At 36.2% G+C, this 12,500-nt stretch overlaps 1 protein-coding gene across 2 annotated transcripts in view; it reads left to right on the forward strand.

The window, feature by feature from the left end:
- The window catches only part of LOC136844907 (tyrosine-protein phosphatase 10D-like), a 273,677-nt gene that overhangs the window by 152,255 nt on the left and 108,922 nt on the right, over nt 1–12,500 (forward strand). The window lies entirely within an intron of this gene.

Here is a 12,500-nt window from a genome sequence, read left to right on the forward strand (position 1 = left end):
AGTCAAGCAGCAGTCCAAAAGCCAACCAAATGCCCAGGCAGAGGTCCAGAACGTAACTAACTCCTACCCTTGTAGGATAAATATAAGACCCCTCGTCCACCCAGGGCTGTGGGGGAGTGGGGGGAATGGAATGTACTGGGGAAGGCCTCACACCCACTCAGCACCATATATGAAAAAGACAACTGGCATTAGTAAAATTATAAAAGGAGCGAACCACCGGAGAGGAGCAAACAAGCTAACAAAACAAAAATAACACTTAAGTAATTTACATTCAAAAATTCATCCAGACTCATAAATTAATACCTAATTAAATGGCAACAACTGACACCTCCTCTCCCAAAGAAAAAAAAAAAAATTTACTAAAAAAATTTTTTTTTTTTTTTAACGTTAATACATAATCTAAAATTCAAAACAAGAAAAAAATTATGTATAAATCACAATGAATCAATAATTGTCAATCAACTGTAAGACAAGATATACAAATTAACAAGAGAACATTTTTCTCCACCAATAATACTTATAACACTTAGAACACGGGCTAGGGGGTGGCAAGAATCAAGGATAGCAGCTCACAAGAATAGCAACTTTATAAGTACCTAGAAAATCATAATCTTAATACTAGTACATATACAGAGAAATTTCCCAAAGCCAGAAGCTCCATTACACAAAACCTAAGAACTTCACCTTGTTCTCACACAAAATTTAGGAGCTAGACATTGCTCTAACAACCGGGTTCCGATATATATCGTTCATAGGCCATAACCTTTTCCACAAAAAAAAAAAAAAAAACACTGTCCAATTTCAGTGATACATTTCATTCACTGCTAACGAATGTTTGGCCAAAACCACTGTCTTTATCTCAGTGACCACTACACTCGTCACCATAGTGTCCAATACATACACCTCATTGAATGATACAGAGAAGACCAAGAAGACTCCCCTGCACAAATAAACACACCAAAATCAATGAAGCGTAATTATTAGCCTGAAATTATAGAATAACCGGGTTAGAGCCTATCTTTTCCTTAACTTAGTAGTATAAACCTAATCGTACCCGACACCTTAAAACTTGGAAACCTTTTTAGTCAACCAATAACTGGTACCATTTGCCACCCTCAACTTTTTATAACAAGTAATCCATACAATACATATAAAACATCGACACATGGCCTGTAAAGAAAATTATGATCATTAATAAACAAGTCTTACATATATATTTTATCTCTACGTGCTCACTTCAACAGCACACATACCGTAATTAGAACGATACAGATACTATACCTTTAATAGCTGCATAGCCCTCTGCCACAAACCACTATTCAACGCTGCGAGAGAAAAATCGGCAACAACATTATCTTTTCCTGGAACGTGTGAAATTCCAAATTCCATTCTTGCAACATGAGACTCCATCGCATCAATCTTTGATTTTTATTCTTGTATCTACTGATGAAGGTCAGGGGATTGTGATCCGTCAGGATCTTAATAGGTGTATCTGTGGAGGAGAGATAAACCTGAAAATGATTAATGGCCCATATTACAGCAAGGGTCTCTTTCTCCACAGTAGAATACCTACGTTGGGCGGAGGACAACTTTTTTGAAAAGAATGCGACAGGATGAGAGACTCCTTGTTCGTCATTCTGTAACAACACCGCTCCTACACCAACGTCACTTGCGTCCGTAGCAAGAGAAAACGGAAGGTCGAAATCAGGAGCCCTCAGGACAGGAAATTAAGTAAAACTCTCTTCAAATTATCGAATGCCCTTTGCGTTTCCTCAGTCCAGACGAAAGTTACACCCTTTCTTAGGAGATTAGTCAAAGGATCGGCAATGTCAGAAAAATTCCTAACAAACCTTCTATAATAACCTACTAAACCAAGGAATTTTCTGACATCCCTCCTACACTTAGGAATTACCATTTTCTCAATACATTCAATGTTTGCTTGCTTTGGGAGCAACTTTTACCACCACCGACTTCATGACCCAAATATACCACCTTCGCCTTTGCGAACTCACTTTTCTTTAAATTAATTACTAAACCAGCCTTTTTCAAAACCTCGAACAGTGCCCTAATACGTTTTAAATGCGTTTCCCAGTCATCACTATAAATAACAATATCATCAATATAGACAACACACCCTTCCAAACCATAGACCAACGTATTCATTAACCTCTGAAAGGTAGCAGCCGCGTTCTTCATACCAAACGGCATAACTTTACATTGAAACAGTCCTTGTGGTGTTACGAAAGCAGACAAGGCCCTTGCCCGCCTCGAAAGAGGAACCTGCCAATAACCTTTCAGCAAGTCGAATTTACTTTATGTATTTAGCCTTACCCATACGATCAATACAATCCTCAATTCGAGGTAATGGATAACAGTCAGACTTAGACAACTCATTCAACTTACGATAATCAAAGCATAACCTGAAATCTCCATCAGATTTCTTTACCAATACAACAGGTGATGACCACGGACTTTGGCTGGGTTCAATCAGGTCATGTTTTAACATATAATCAACTTCCTTCGCTACAACCTCATTCTTGAAAGGATTCAACCTGTAAGGAGATTGTTTCACGGGCGTGGCGTTACCTACGTCCACGTCATGTTCAAGGACCGAAGTCCTTCCCGGTACATCCGAAAATAATTCCTTATAATTAAATACCAATTTCTTTAAAGACCTTTGTTCTCCATTACTTAAATGAGAAACCATATTAGCAAAATTTTTCAAAGAACCCTTATTATCCGATAGCCATTCACTTCCATCAAAACAATTTTCATCAATATTTTCACTATCTGAAAAAGAAAAAAAGTTATTATCAGACACAACAACATCCCCGATAGAGGCCACGGAATAACCTTTTCCCGTTCATTATATGCCTTCAACATATTTATATGGCAAAGCTGAAAAAGGTTTCCTTCTCTCAGGGTCTCTACTAAATAATTTACCTCACTTAATTTCTTTAAAATTTTCCACGGTCCTGAAAATGAAGCTTTTAAAGGGTTTCCTGGAATGGGAAGCAATACAAAACATTATCACCCACTACAAAATTACGCTCCTTAGTCTTTCTGTCAAAAAGTATTTCATTTTCTTTTGGCTACACAATAAATTTTCACCAGCAAACTTCCAAGCCTTCGTTAATTTATCACCCAAATTACTAACATAATCTAATAAATTTATATCAGGGGCGTCCCCCTCCCAAGATTCACGAACCACATCCAATGGACCACGCACACAATGACCAAAAAATAAGGCTGAAAGGTGAAAATCCTAAAGATTGACTCGGCACTGACCGAAATGCAAATAATAAATAAGGTAGTTCCTTATCCCATTCGGAACCATTAACCAAACAATATTTCTTTATCATAGACTTGAGGTTTGATGGAACCTCTCCAGAGCTCCCTGACTTTCCGGATGATATGGAGAAGAGGTTACATGTTTTATATTCAACTCTGCCATTTTGTCTTTGAAATACCTACTAACAAAATTAGAACCACAGTCCGATTGAATTATTTTAGGCATTCCAAACCTGGTGAAAAATTCTATTAGTACATCTACAATTTTAGCACTTTTTATAGTACGCAGCGGAATCGCCTCAGGATACCGAGACATCTTATCCATGATAGTAAAAATATATTCATTTCCACTACGAGTTCTTGGTAAAGGTCCCACAACATCAATAATCACCTCCTTGAAAGGTTCAGAAACCACTGGAATAGGACATAAAGGCGCTTTTGGAATAGGCTGATTGGGCTTACCGACCTTTGACAGACGTCGCAACTATTGACAAACTTCTTCACATCTGCCTTCAACTTGGGCCAATAATAATTCATAAGTAACTTGACCGAAGTTTTATGAATACCAAAATGACCAGCCAAACCACTCTCGTGCGCCAATGCAATTAACTCATTCCTGTAAACATAAGGAACCATTATTTGTTTCAAAATTTCGTGATCAGCATTATTAGCCTCCATAGGTCTACTCAACCTATACAAAATATTCTTAATAATCTTAAACTTAGAGTAGTCAGATCAGGCACCTCACCCGACTCTATAGAGATATCCTGAAAATCCTTTTTCTGAGCCTTAATAAGCTCTTCAACAGTCCAGTTAGGTTTATTCTTCATAATATCAATATCTCCTACAACTACGCTACCGCTACGATCTAAACTACTTAAATCAACATCAATTGTTGACTCTGCAGCGTCAACAATTCTAGCACTAGATCGAGTAACTACCGCTACTTCATGATCGGGATTTACCAATATCGGACAGGTATTATTCTTAAGCGCAACGTCATTTCCTATGACAATATCAACATCCTTAACAGGAAACTTATCAACGATGGCCAATTTTAAATTTCCTGAAAAGGAAGGACAGATCAAGTTAAAATTTTCAATAGGGTAAGACTTTACCGTATCAGGGAAACCAGACAGCAACACAAATTCATTATTTTTAGAAACCAAATTACCCGGCAATGCCTCCCCGAAGAACCAAAGACTGAGCTGCTCCAGTATCACGCAAAATCCGTACTTGCCTTCTCTCGGACGAATTTACGAACGAGACACTACCGACAGACAAATACTTATCAAAGCAGCCACGTAGTCATTGGTCACTGGTCCTTGCGGGGACGGGTTCTCTCTCTTTTTCCACACTCATTACTGGCCTACCATCAACCCTTTGTGATTTTCTAAATGCATGACACATACTTTTACGTGCCCCTTCTTATTGCAAAAGAAACACGTTAGTGCCTTCAACTTTTCTGGATTATATCCATAAGGTTTCCTATAACCTCTGTTAGGAGAAAAATTATTATTATTAGTATTACTCTGATAGTTATTACCTGATGGTTACCCTGATGGTTACTTCATAATTGCCTCTATTAAACCTCTTACCAATGTTGTTATTATTACAATTATTATTCCTGCCTGTTCTAACTAACTAGACTTGACATTTATTGTTACACCTTCTAACTCATGTTTATGAGATAGATAATACTCATCACTAGCGATGGCTACTTCCTGAATGGTATCGAGTTTTAACTCTTCAAGATGGACCTTCAATTTATCCGGTACACACCTCTTAAACTCTTCCACCAACATCAATTCCTTTAATTTATCAAAATCAACCACCTCTTTGGACTTAAGCCAATCACTAGCATATTGTTCTTTAGACCTTGCAAATTCTACAAACGTTTGCTCCTACATTTTTGTAAGTTCTGAAGCGTTGCCTATAGGCTTCAGGGGACCAGTTCATAGGCCTTTAAGACAATGGCCTTCACGCTCTCATAATCTGATGAAAGATCCTCCTCTAAAGTTACATAGACCTTTTGGGCCCTTCCCACAATTTACTTTGAATAAGAGTGGTCCAATATTCTTGGGGCCACTCCAACCTTGCTGCTATTCTTTCGAAAGATACAAAAAAATTCAGCCACATTATTTTCCTCAAATTGAGGTACAAATTTGAGAGCCTGCGCTAAATTAATAGTAGGCGTTACAGACCTATTTGGAGAAGTGGGAGGGGAAGAAGGACCTGCACCTCTCATGGCAATCTCATGCTGCTCTCCCTTTCCTTTCCTCTGCCTTAAACTTTTCTATTTCCAAATCCACCTTCCTCAAAGCAATTTGCCTATCCAAAATTTCTACAGATACCACGCCACCTTTTTCAGATTTCACTTGTTTCCCCACCAGCCTTTACAGTTTTTATATATTCATAAATTTGCAATAACAATACACCCTTTCTTATTGACACCTCATATTCCAATTCAAATGCTGCGCTACAATTATCAAGTCATCCCTATTCAACTCTGCAAAGCCTCTCTTGCCACCCCTCCACTAAGGAGTTCTAATACATCAACAACCGACATAATGAACACCTATCCACAAAAAGCAATACACAAAACGCGAGGAGGTGAAAATATGCTGCCTAAAAAAACTAAAACCCAAGAATCAATTTTGCACACACCAGTGAATACACAGGAACGGAAAAATCCTGTCAAAACGGTCGCCACTTGTGATGGCTTGATTAACCCACCACACTATATCCAAATATAATAAATCAGCAAGTATTCACCAACACAATACTAAATCCACAATTGGTGGAATAGTATCTCAACCTCTTAGCCGTGTGCAAAAATCAATTCAAGGCAAAGAAAATACCAAGAAAAATCCTAATTTTAATACATTAATATAAGTCAGAAATAATACCTGAACCTCTTCAGATACAAAAATAATATGAATATCAATTATACTTATCAACAACCACTTACCCAATTAATGATAGAAAAATAACTCATTCAAACACAAAAGGAGGGGGCCCAGACAGGAAGAGAAAAGCAAAAGAGAGAATATCCTAACGAATACAATCTAATATCCCTAACAACTTTTATTTATAGTTTTCTGTGGCTCCTCTTGAAAGACAGTCACTCTCCACGTCTGGAGGATAAATCAAGGCAGTCAATATGTATTAGGGACCCAAAACAGGATTAAAGTGCCGTGATCTCAACAAGAAGTCGTCTATATTTTAAACAAGGGTTATAAATACCCTACCGTAGGACAGTGAGGTCCCCTTGGCTTTAATAACTGGACCAAGGGTATGGAAGAATTATCCGAAGATGAACTCTTATAAGCTGCAGAGGGTAATGGATCCACTATATGGCGGGTGTACAGATCCTCAAAACAAGAAGCAAGTCAAATGCAGCAGTCCAAAAAAAGCCAACCAAATGCCCAGGCAGAGGTCCAGAACGTAACTAACTCCTACCCTTGTAGGATAAATATAAGACCCTCGTCCACCCAGGGCTGTGGGGAGTGGGGGAATGGAATGTACTGGGGAAGGCCTCACACCCACTCAGCACCATATATGAAAAAGACAAATGGCATTAGTAAAATTATAAAAGAGCGAACCACCGGAGAGGAGCAAACAAGCTAACAAAACAAAAAATAACACTTAAGTAATTTACATTCAAAAATTCATCCAGACTCATAAATTAATACCTAATTAAATGGCAACAACTGACAATATATATATATATATATATATATATATATATATATATATATATATATATATATATATATATATAATTTATGCAAAACAAGTGTATATATATATATATATATATATATATATATATATATATATATATATGTATGTATTTATATACTGTCTGTCATATATATTTGTACATATATATGTATAAATATATATACATATATGAGTATATATGTATATATATTTATACTGTACTGTATATACAGTATACATACATACATACATTTATATAATTATATATATATATATATATATATATATATATATATATATATATATATATATATATATATATGTGAATTTTCTTCATGCTACCAGAGGACGTAATATCAGATGAATTTACTTAGTGATCTATAAGGTTTTCTTCTCTGTCACTAATTATTGTACGTTATTTTAGTTTTACTATTTGCTCATATTTAATTATTTTTATCTCGTACTAAGAATTTAAAAATCTGATAGATATTTGATGATAAAGCAATTCTCTCTGTCTCATACTTTTTCCCCATCAGTGTGATTACAATTACCTGATGGCTACAGAGCCAGCTTTCTCCCCATTGTTCTCAGAAATATATTGTTCAGAAGATGCGACAATTTTTTTTCTTCTTACTCGGCCTTTTTTCTCACTCAAGCGGTTATTAATATCTTTCTTGCCTAGACTTTCCAAATTCCTGTAAGTAAACCATTTTCTTCCTTATGTGGCCATGAACAACACCCGAGTGTTCGGTTTCCAAACTTAATTTGTGAAGCGAATACTTTTTCCTGTGTTACTTACTATGACCAGTTGCCGCTTACTTCAGACTACTAGGGTTTGATGCAAGCTTCACCACCGCTTAGTGTTATTATATAAGGCTTCAACTTAACCCTCGCTCAACGTCTTCCTATCTTTCAATATTATGTGTGTATATATATATGTATATATATATATATGTGTGTGTGTGTGTGTGTGTGTGTGTGTGTGTGTGTGTGTGTGTGTGTGTGTGTGTTTTTGTGTGCGCGCGAGTCTGGGGTTGTCTCTTCTTACTTTCGTTTTGTCTTAATATACTGCCCTATTTTTCCCCATCGGAGCCAATTCTCCTCCACGTCTTCCGTGTAAAAGGAAACTATCAGAAGCAGTTTCCACGACACCTGGTGGTCTCTCGGTCTCTCCTTTCTCGTCAGTGTTTTCTATTTAGAGGCGCTGCTCACGTAATAGTCCGTAAGTGCTAGGAACGGAAGGACCAGTTTTCTCAACTTCCTCTTTTAAGGATCCCGGATGTATTTTAAGTATCAGTTGGAGATTTTTTTTTTTTGTTAACTTTGGGAGGTTATCATGCCTTTAATTTGTCTTTTTTTTTAAAAAAGATTCATTGTTTTCTTAGAGGGAACCTTATTTAAAAAAAAACATTGATCAATCTTTGTCTCACATTTTGTTATATATACACTCACTCTTTCTACAGCTCATCCAAATGACAGATCTACATATTTAGTTATATCAGTTAGACTGGAATTTGTGACGCCCGGTCTGTTGGTTCAAAATGACCGGAGCTGCCTGAATGTATTAGGCTGTGCAGCGAAGTAATGTAAAATGCATAAAAGTCCTGATCATAACGTAAATCTGTGATGTTTTATTTATTTCACATTATTAGTGCTGTGGAAATCAACAGTCCTCTAATTGCTCTAATGTGGCTTTTCTTTCTCAACATACCATTGTTTGGAATTCTTTCGTGTTATCTTATTACCATTTCTTTACTGTCCCCTTTTCCAAAAAGAAAGTTAATCGCTTCGTTAATTTCAACTCCGTAAATGCTTTTTCCAATGTTGTTCCCGTCTAGCCTGGGTATATATTGTGGGCGCTGGGGTACTTATTACAGCTTTTTTTATATTCTCTTAAAAATCCATTAGCCACCTCTAAGTCAACGTTTGAGGTTCTTTGCGAAAGAAATGCCGTCCTTTGCACAAGGTAAAAAGGAATGACATCAGTGGCGTTCATTCTAAAGATCAGATTTGGATGTAGTCTATTGTACGTAACCAGTAAATGAAGAAATGATGAATGAGTCCAGTTAGCCGCAGTGTTCAGTTCCCGAATATGCATGAATAATACTAACCGACGCGTCGCAATGACCACTAGGGTACTGTTACTTACACGGTGTTTGACATTTCAAGTGTGCATGACCTTTTGGGTGAATGGCTTCCCATTGTAATATGAAAGGGAAGAAGCAGTGTTTACTGCATTGTCACATTACGGTCGTCAGCTTTGTATAAAGGTCGGCTCTATCATTTGTCAGGATTGCAGAGTAATGTAAGGCTGCCAGTGCAGTTATTTGTATTGTGACCTTTACGATTGATTTGACTAATTATGTCTTATCATTTCTAATTTTCATTTCCAGTAATGTATTTGCTGCCAGCGGTAGAGTTCAAAATTAATTAGGAATCCAGACGTATCCTTAAACCTTCGTATACTTTGTTTCTTGCAAATGTCCGTCACTTAACTCTGATGAATTTACAAACATTTTTTTAAGTAAACTGTAATAAGGGAAGCTGTTGCCGAGGAGAAATTTATATAAAAATGTTATGGAATAAAGAATTAACCGATGATATTTAAGATTAGAATGTGTACGTACATTTTCAATGAAGAACAAGACAAGGAAAAAAGTAATGCATATGTGATTCGTCAGTTAATTTTGCTGGAATATTTACATGATTAGCAGGCACGCCCACAGAATTAATAAGACCCTTTTTTGGCTAAAAACAGTGTAATTAAAAGACAGTACTGGTATGTAATTGAGATCGAGTATAAACACTTGTTAGTCTGACAACAGACTTAATTTGACTTGTAGCAGTAGTAAGCATAATACAATGTTGAGGCATTAATTAATAGTATCGGTATTAAATGTTTTGTGCAGTGTTGCATGAGAGAGAGAGAGAGAGAGAGAGAGAGAGAGAGATTTTGTGCGCTATTTGAATTGCATGACCGAAGAATCCGGAAGCCGCCAGTGTCCTTTTGACGTCTAGGAAAACTTTGGGGAACGTGATATACCAAAATATGGCCAGAGGCCGTGAGAATCTTTTTCTGCTAATGTCAAGATAATGCGCTTGATGCCGATAACGTTAGAATGTGAAGGTCGAGTGCCTGTGCACATCACTTCGTAATGTTGTAGGGGAATGCTGTGGGTTGCAAGATATATGATTTGTGGAACAGGAGTATTTTTTATATATATTTTTTTTTGTTAGGTGGGTGGGGGGTCCAATGAGGATTGTGTTTTATTTTCATTGGTTTTAAAGGTGCCATTTGTATTTTTCCTAATTTTCTTTTTATTAATGTTGACTGATTTCTTTTGGTGCCAGCATCATCATCACTAATATTAGTGGTAGTAGTTGTAGTCTCATTTTATTACTATTATTATGTTGAACAATATTCGTACATATTCTAGTTGCATTAAGACATACTGCATTTAGTTAATGCCTGAAGTATCAGTAACGAGTAATTGTATATAGCATTGCTAAGAAAGTCGTTCAATAATTCTACACAAGTTAAACTGAACTACTTTTACACTTTCCGTAAATATTATGTCACACTGGAAAAGGTCATTCAGCAAGTGAACAATGAAAGTGGGAAGCGATCAATACTTTGTGGATACGCTTCGCTGCTCCAGCGGATGATTTATTTACTAATTTTATTCTTTTATAGTTCGCTAGGTGTTATATTGATGTTGTGAGGTTGTGGTTTCTCTTTTATTTTCCTTTAAATTCACTTTCATTTTGAGAGTTACTGACTGCTGCTAGGTATTCGATGAAAACACCGGTGTGAAAGGAGCGAGAACCTATCACTTTTTGCATGTGTATCAAGTCCGTTGAATTGTACATAACTCATACGCAAAACACTTTTTTTTTATTATGGTGAGACGCTCACAAAGGTAAACCCTCGGCGCTTTTAATTCTCTGCTATCTGGAACAGATCATCAAACACCTTTGGCAAATTCCAGAACGTCATGACCAAACAGCAAGTACCCTTGATCTTTTCTTTACTCTCAGCTCCGACAATTAACTTCCTTTTCGTCTGTGACTTCCTTCATAGTACACCTCATCCAGCAACCTCCTTTACACCCAGTCCAGTTCCTGGTACGTCTTCCTTTGTTAGCTTTTCTCTGAGGTTTGTTGCAAGTTAGTTTTTTTTTTTTTTATTGTTATTTTCTCTAAGTTCTGAGTATATGTCCGTAACTTCAACTGGGCCGGGTAGTCTTTGGATTGTCCGTAACGCTTACGGCAATCTTACCGTATGATGTGATATACCTTCAGACTTTTTCATACTTTCATGAATATTGATGAAAATACTCTCCTTTCTCCGTCAGTGCTTAATCATAAAAAAGTAATTCTTTTTAAACCTGCTAAAGATGTGCTTATTTGGATTTTCAAATATTATGCAAGTACAGAAGTATTTCGTTTTAAAGCTGATTTAATTACCGAAAATTATATTTCGGCGTTATATGAGATTTATTCATTTTTTTTTTTTATCTTATTCGTCGTTAGTGACTTTATAAGTGTTACGCCAGATAACTTACAGTTAGTCAGTCATCATTTTAGTGAATCAAAAACCCTCCCATTTCATCGAGAACTACTTCGCTCTTTCTTTAGATTTTCTTTCAGTCCTGAACCTTCAGATGCTGTTCTTTTGATCGTCCGATACTGTACTGTTTTGGGGCATTTTCTCAGAGTTGATAAACTTGTACCACTATCTATCGTGTACAGTATATACTGTATATACATACTGTATATATATATTATAATATACATATATATATATATATATATATATATATATATATATATATATATATATATATATATATATATATATATTCAGTGCCGTGAATCGGAGCATCATATAGCATCCATATGGAACACTACAGTTCGATTAGTGGGTTTTACAAACTCCATTACAGATCTACGGACGCCTAAGATGATAGTCACCGCTTTTGACTTCTGTGACCTTGCTCCACATATTATCAATTTTATCCGATATTAATTTTATTTATTGTTATTTCCATATTGCTTTCTAATCCCAAGTGCTGTTAAAGCTTATTTCTGTAAGTGTATTGTTTTCTCTTTTGTATTCGATGCATATAAGAGTTTCTATTCAAGAATCCGTAACCATGATAACGGGAGTAAAGAATTTACCGTACTGATAAAATCAGAGCTTGCGATTAGTATCATTAGAAATGCTGTCGATATTATCTGAATTCCTCTAAAAGAAAGATGTGCGTGTTTGCTGTCGGCAAGGGAATTCGATTGTAAACGATATCAAGTACCAGACTCTTCCTCGTCTTTGCCTCATGACGGTTTAGTTGTGCTGTGAATTCATTATTAGTAAGTAGTAAAAATATGAAGGAGGAAGCTTTCTCTTTTTCACCTTTAACCTGCATTGAATGATCGATCTAAAGGTTTTACGACATTGTATCTATTTTTCTTAACGTTCTACT

Source organism: Macrobrachium rosenbergii, chromosome 13 (genome assembly GCF_040412425.1).
Source record: "Macrobrachium rosenbergii isolate ZJJX-2024 chromosome 13, ASM4041242v1, whole genome shotgun sequence".
NCBI lineage: Eukaryota > Metazoa > Arthropoda > Malacostraca > Decapoda > Palaemonidae > Macrobrachium > Macrobrachium rosenbergii.